This window comes from Mandrillus leucophaeus, unplaced genomic scaffold (assembly GCF_000951045.1).
Source record: "Mandrillus leucophaeus isolate KB7577 unplaced genomic scaffold, Mleu.le_1.0 Scaffold191, whole genome shotgun sequence".
Taxonomy (NCBI): Eukaryota; Metazoa; Chordata; class Mammalia; order Primates; family Cercopithecidae; genus Mandrillus; species Mandrillus leucophaeus.
The window spans coordinates 4,754,125-4,761,409 of record NW_012101932.1 but is presented as its reverse complement, the minus strand read 5'-3'; positions in this window follow the sequence as shown (position 1 = coordinate 4,761,409).

Sequence of the window (7,285 nt, the reverse complement as noted above, 5' to 3'; positions counted from 1 at the left end):
AGTTGAGCTTGGAGGTTGAGGCTGCAGTGAGCCATGATTGTACCACTGTACTCCAGCCTGGGTAACAGAGTGAGACCCTGTTTCTTTTCTTTTCTCTTTTTTTTTTTTTGAGACGGAGTCTCACCTGTCACCCAGGCTGGAGAGAAGTGGCGCGATCTCGGCTCACTGCAAGCTCTGCCTTCTGGGGTTCACGCCATTCTCCTGCTTCAGTCTCTCGAATAGCTAGGACTACAGGTGCCTGCCTCTATGCTAGACTAATGTTTTTTGTATTTTTAGTAGAGATTGGGTTTCACCATGTTAGCCAAGATGGTCTCAATCTCCTGACCTCGTGATCTGCCTGCCTCGGCCTCCCAAAGTGCTGGGATTACAGGTGTGAGCCACTGCGCCTGGCCAAGATCCTGTTTCTAAAGAAAAAAAAAAAAAAGGTAGGAAAAAAAAAGAAGCAATTAGCTGGGCATGGTGACATGTGCCTGTAGTCCTAGCTACTCAGGAGGCTGAGGCAGGAGGATTGCTTGGGCCCAGTAATTTGAGGCTGCAGTGAGCCGTGATCACACCACTGTGCTCCAGCATGGGTGACAGAATGAGACCCTATCTCTAAAAAATAAAATTCAATAAAAATAAAAGAAATAATAGGCAGGTAGAACAAATCCAATAATTGGCAGGTAGAACAAATTCAGAAGGCAGGTAGAACAAGAAATGCTACCTGGAAATATCCAAGTAGCATATTTTTATCTTTTCTCATTATAGGTGAACGTTCTTTTGTTATGTGATGCAAATAATTCCCTATTGTTTAAGCCATTGTAGATGATTTCTTTTCTTTGTTACTCTGTAGCTGAAGATAATCCTGATATTTCTCATGTTGTCTTTTGACTTAAAACTTTTTTCTTGGATCTTTGTTCTTCCATATGAATTTTAGTAACAGCTTAAGAGGTTATACACATGTACGTTAAGGAAAAAAAAGAAATAAATCAAAAAAAAAATTTTTTTTTTTAGGTGGAGTCCCACTGTGTCGCCAGGCTGCAGTGCAGTGGCACGATCTCAGCTCACTGCAGCCTGTGGCTCCTGGGTTTAAGTGATTCCCCTGCCTCAGCCTCCTGAGTTGCTGGGACTACAGGCACGTGCCACCACGCCCAGCTAATTTTTATATTTTTAGTAAAGTCGGGGTTTCACCATGTTGGCCAGGATGATCTGGATCTCCTGACCTTGTGATCCACCGGCCTCGGCCTCCCAAAGTGCTGGGAATACAGGCATGAGCCACCGTGCCTGGCCCAAAAATTTATTTTTATAATTGCATGAAATTTACAGATTATTCTGGGAAAAATTAATATTTTTCTGATGTTGGATAGTTCCGTCTATACTAGACACACACACAAAATTAGGGTCTTAGTTTATGCCTTTTTTTTTGTTTTTTTGAGACGGAGTCTCGCTCTGTGGCCCAGACTGGAGTGCAGTGTCGCAATCTCGGATCACTGCAAGCTCTGCCTCCCGGGTTCATGCCATTCTCCTGCCTCAGCCTACCGAGTAGCTGGAACTACAGGTGCCCACCACCACGCCCAGCTAATTTTTTGTATTTTTAGTAGAGACGGGGTTTCACTGTGTTAGCCAGGATGGTCTCGATCTCCTGACCTTGTGATCCGCCCACCTCAGCCTCCCAAAGTGCTGGGATTACAGGCATGAACCACCGCACCTGGCCCCTAGTTTATGCCTCTTAATGAAGTTTTAAAATTTTCTCACAAAGGTCTTACTCATCTTTTATGATGTTTATTCCAAAGTCTCTTAAATTGTGTTTCAAGAAATTACATTTTTTTTACTAGTTACTGCTGGTGAATAGGAATGAAATTGATTCTGGGATATTGTTACAAGTAACTTTGCTAGCATATTCTAAGAGTACATTCTGTATCAGTTTAATAGAGTATAAATTCTCCTAAATTTTTTATATAGTCATACAGTTTACAAGTCATGACTATTTTTTTTCCTTTCCAGTTGTGGCAGGAACATTCACAGCACCTTGAATATTCCTGTGCTCCCCCACATTTCCAGTCCCTTTGCAGTTAAAGCCATGTGACTTGTTTGAGCCAATAGAGTGGAAGTGGAAGAGAAGTATGTCACTGTGAGAATGAAGGAGTAAAGAGCTGATGTGTTATCCTCCATTTCTCCCTTGCCTCTGTACAGTAACCAGGAGTTCCCCTTTTGAGAAGCACAGCCACAAAGGACACTTCTTAGAACTGAGTCATCACCAGCAAGATCTACAATGAACTTTGAGCAAAAGCAAACTTATGACTTAAGCCACTGAGATTTTGGGGTTTGTATGTTACCACTACTTAGCCTGACTGCTACAATCAATTTTTCATGCCTTATGCACAATCTAGAAAATCCTTCAGAATTCTGAGTAAAAATGGTGACAGGGAGAATTGGTTTTTATCTTGTTCTTAACTTAAAAGGGACTGCTTCAACTGCTTTGGCGTTAAGAACCATGTTTGCTGTTGGATTTTGTTAGATAGCCATCATTAGGTGAGGGACATTTCCTTGTCCTCCTAGGTTTGCGTGAGCTTCTGTCATGAATGAGGGTTGATTTTTTTTTTTTTTTTTTTTTTTTTGGAGACAGGATCTTACTCTGTCACTCAGGCTGGAGTACAGTGGCTTCATTATGGCTCACTGCAGCCTTGACCTCCCAGGCTTAAGTGAGTCCCCAACCTTAGACTCCTGAATAGCTGGAACCACAGGCGTGTGTTACCATTCCTGGATAATGTTTTGTTTGTTTGTCTGTAGAGACATGGTCTCCCTATGTTATTTAGGCTGGTCTTGAACTCCTGGGTTCAAGTGATCCTCCTTCCTCAGCCTCCCGAAGTGTTGGGATTACAATCATGAGCCACTGTGCCTGGCAAGTGTTGAATTTTACCAAATGTTTTTCCTGAATCTATCGAGGTGATGATTTTTCTTCTTTTTTTTTTTTTGAGAGGGAGTCTCGCTGTGTTGCCCAGGCTGGAGTGCAGTGGCGAGATCTCGGCTCACTGCAAGCTCCACCTCCTGGGTTCACACAGTTCTGACTCAGCCTCCCGAGTACCTGGGACCACAGGCGCCCGCCACCATGCCTGGCTAATATTTTTGTATTTTAGTACAGACGGGGTTTCACTGTGTTAGCCAGGATGGTCTTGATCTCCTGACCTCATGATCCGCCTGCTTTGGCCTCTGAAAGTGCTGGGATTATAGGCGTGAGCCACTGCACCTGGTCGATTTTTCTTTTTTAATCTGGTATGTGGTCAGGAGTTTTTCAATGTTAAACCAGTCTTGCAATGATTAGGTAGACTGTACTTCTTAGCATTTCTTTTTTATTTCCTGCTAAATTCAGTAGACTAGTATTTTATTCAGGATTTTGGAATCTAAGTTCACAAGTGAGACTGGCCTGTAATTTTCTTTTCTTGTATTGTCTTTGTCTGATTTTTGTATTGGGGTTATATTACCTTCATAAAATATCATGGTAAGTGATTCTTCTTTTTCTTCCTTCTGTCAAAATTGGTATAAAGTTGGTCAAAGTTGGAAAAGCTGGTATAATTTTTGAATAATGTATTTTTTTTATTCATTTGGTAAAATTGTCCTATAAATACATCTGAATCTGCTGGTATTCATTTTGTGTATGGATACTTAACTTGATTCAGTTTCTTTCATAGGTCTTGTAAGATTTTCTCTTTCTTGTGGGGTCTGTTATGGTAATGATCTATTTTGCTTAAGTTTTCGAATTGAGTTATTCACATTTTTTTCTTAGGATTAAAAAATTCCCATTGTATCTGTAGTTATGACCCTTTTCATGTGTTCTTAATATCAACATTTAAAGCTAATTTGTCCTTTTAAGTACCTACCTCAGCTTATCCCATGTATTTTGATATAAATGACAACAGTTTTATTTTTCTGTCACTTCTAAGTATTTCCAAATTTACGCTGTTATTTCTTCTTAAACCCATGATTTAGAAACATTTTAACATTTTCAGACATGAGTTTTAAAAATAATTTTTTAACCTCATTTTAATTAAATTATGTTCAGGAAATACGGTCTACCAGATATCGATTCTTTCTTGTGGCATGATCTAGGCTCACTGCAGCCATGATCTCCTGGGCTCAATTGATCCTCTCACCTCAGCCTCCTAAGTAGCTGAGACTACAGGCATGCACCATCATGCCTGGCTAATTTTTGAATTTTTTGTAGAAATGGGGTTTCGCCATGTTGCCCAGGGTAATTCTTTCTTATTAGTTGAGATTTACTTTGTCATTTCATGTGAAGTCAAATTTTCTAAACATTTCATTTGTGCTTGAGTTTAATTTATTTTTCCTAATTAGTGGATTCAGGATACTATATAGGCTCACAAGGTTTTCTGTATCCTTTTAACACCTTTATTGAAGTATAATTTATATATTATACAACTCATCCATTTTAAATTGTACAATTTAAGGTTTTTAGTAAATTTACAAAGTTGTGCAATCATCACCACAGTACTGCTTTAGAATATTTTGCCTCAAAAAGGCAAGTACAAAAGGCAGGAAAAGTTATGGGAGAAGGAAAGGAAACCTTTCTGTTTACAGTAATCCTTGTTTCCATCTTTTCAACTGGTTTTTGTATGCTTGACTCACCAGTTTCAGAGAGACATAATATAAATATGTACCCACTATGATTGTGGTTTTGTTGATTTCTCTTTGTAATACTGTATTTTTTTCTTTTGCTTTACATATTTTGTGGCTATTTTATGAAGTACATACAAGCTTGAAATTATTATATTTTAGAGGCAAATTGTTCATTGCCTAATTAAAATGAGAAGGCTAAAACTTATTTTTCTCAATATGTGATATCTATCTTTATATCTAAAAATGCCTTTGGTCTTTATTTCATTTGGTATTAATTTCATTAATTACTTTATTTCATTTGGCATTAATCTAGTTACAGTAGCCTCCTTTAGGTTAATATTTGATATATTTTTTCTATCACATTACTTTGAGTTTCCATGTCTTTAAATTATATGTATTTCTGTTGAAATCAGTGTATAATTCGATTTAGTCTTTTGTTTAATCTGAAAATCTCTGTCTTTTAATAGACGAATTTAATCTACTTATATTCAATATGATTGTTCACATATTTGCCTTTATTTCTACCTATTATTTGGTGTTATTAATTTACTATACTTTTTTTTCTTTCTTTTCCTTTCTTTCTCCCATCACGTTTCCTGCATTTGTACTTGATTGAATTTCTCCCCCAATTCTCCACCGATTCTGGTTTGGATATAATGCCTTCTGCCTTCTACATTCACACACACACACACACACACACACACACACATATTACACTTACATTAGCATTTTAGTTCTGTAAGTTTTACTCTTATACTACCAAATGTTTTTAAGATTTACACACATACTTATCATTTCTTGGCATAAAATTATCTCTTGCATCTTATTTCTTCTTTCTGGGTTAAATATCTTCTTTCCGAAATACATATTTTAGAAGTTTTCCATTGAGAGTGTGTTAATATTAAGGCTCTGATTTTCTGTGTGTCTGAAAATGTCTTATCTTTACTGTTGAATAAAAATGTATTTGGGAATAGAATTCTGAGTTATCTGGTATTTTTCTGTCAGTGTATTGAAATTATATTAAATTGTCAAGTCATTTCATGAATAAGGCTGTTTATCATTGTTCTTAGGTAACTGGATTTTATCTTTACTTGCTTTTATGAGATCCACTTCATCTAGATGTTAATTTATACTTATTTCACTGTTCAGGACACCACATTACTGAATCTGAGAATTCATGTCATTCATTCTTTCTGGAAAAGCCTGAGCCACTAGATCATCAAATGTTACTGCTCTCACATCTCTTTATTTCTGGAATTCTTACGATGCGCTTTCTCATTCCACATTCTACGTCTCTTAGATGCTTTTTGATTTTTTAAAAATCTTTCTCTCTTTGTTGAATTCTGAGTAGTCTTCCATAAGGTGCTTTTAAATGTATTTAATCAATTTAAATATTCTTATTTGATATTATCTTAGAGTTTATAATTGTTGTAATTTTCTGCTTAATTCTGTTGTTTGTTGTGTTTGCTAACTCTTAAATATGGTAGATTCCTTATATAATTGTGAATTGTGTGAGACCATTTTCAGAAGGACTGTATCTATGTGAAGTTTGTGCATCTTGAGTTGAAGGTGTATTACTCCATAGATTTTATATTTATCCTGCCAGAAGTTCAAGGGATTTAAAGTCGGGGTCCAATTTGTATGTTAATTTCATGGTTTGAGTACTAAGACTATGTCAGTAGCATATAAATCCCAATTTCAGGATATGTGTGGTGTACACCAATGGTATTAATATGTAGGATAGACTTTGATCCCAGGCTTAACTACACAAGTATCTGCCATTTGGCAGTCTACCCAGTCCACACAAACTTTTTTTTTTTTTTTTTTTTTTTTTTTTGAGACAGATTCTTGCTCTATTGCCCAGGCTGGAGTGCAATAGCACGATCTTGGCTCACTGCAACCTCCACCTCCTGGGTTCAAGAGATTCTCCTGCCTCAGCCTCCTGAGTAGCTGGGATTACAAATATGCACCACCATGCCCAGTAGAGATGGGGTTTCGCCATATTGGCCCGGCTGGTCTTGAACTCCTGACCTCAAGTGATCCACCTGCCTCAGCCTCCCAAAGTGCTAGGAATCCAGGCATGAGTCACTGCGCCTGGCCCAACCCGCCCAGACTTTTTTAGCTACTTTTACTATCTTTTTTTTTTTTCATCCTAAAACACAAACCCCACGCTCACTGCTTCTACCTGGAGACAGAAATCCTAGTCTCTGTTGCCCACCCATCCTTGTCTATGTTGTCTGGATGGCCCACTGCATTGCCCCAATTTGTCCATCACTGTGCAGGCTGACCCTTCTTCCTATACCTCCGAACAGGAGACTGCTGTTTCATTCCAAAGTAGTAGCTCCCTGACTACATTCTGACCTGTGTTTTCCTTCTTCTATTCAATTTTGTGGCCTTCAGTTTCTGATTCACTGAGTTCCTCTTTATGTTTTGTCTCTTGTCTTTGCATGTTTAGGTTAAAATACATTTTATATGTTTTCTAGGGATTCGTTGTAGTTCTAGCCCATCAATATAAAACAGAGCCTAACTAAACACTGTTGTACAAAATCTTTGCCCACGTTTCTGACTCTTTCCCTGAGATAGGATTACAGAGACAGAATTGTTTGGTCAAAAAGCTATAGGAAATGATCCACCGCTCATAATATATAGCAATACACTATTTTCTGGAAGG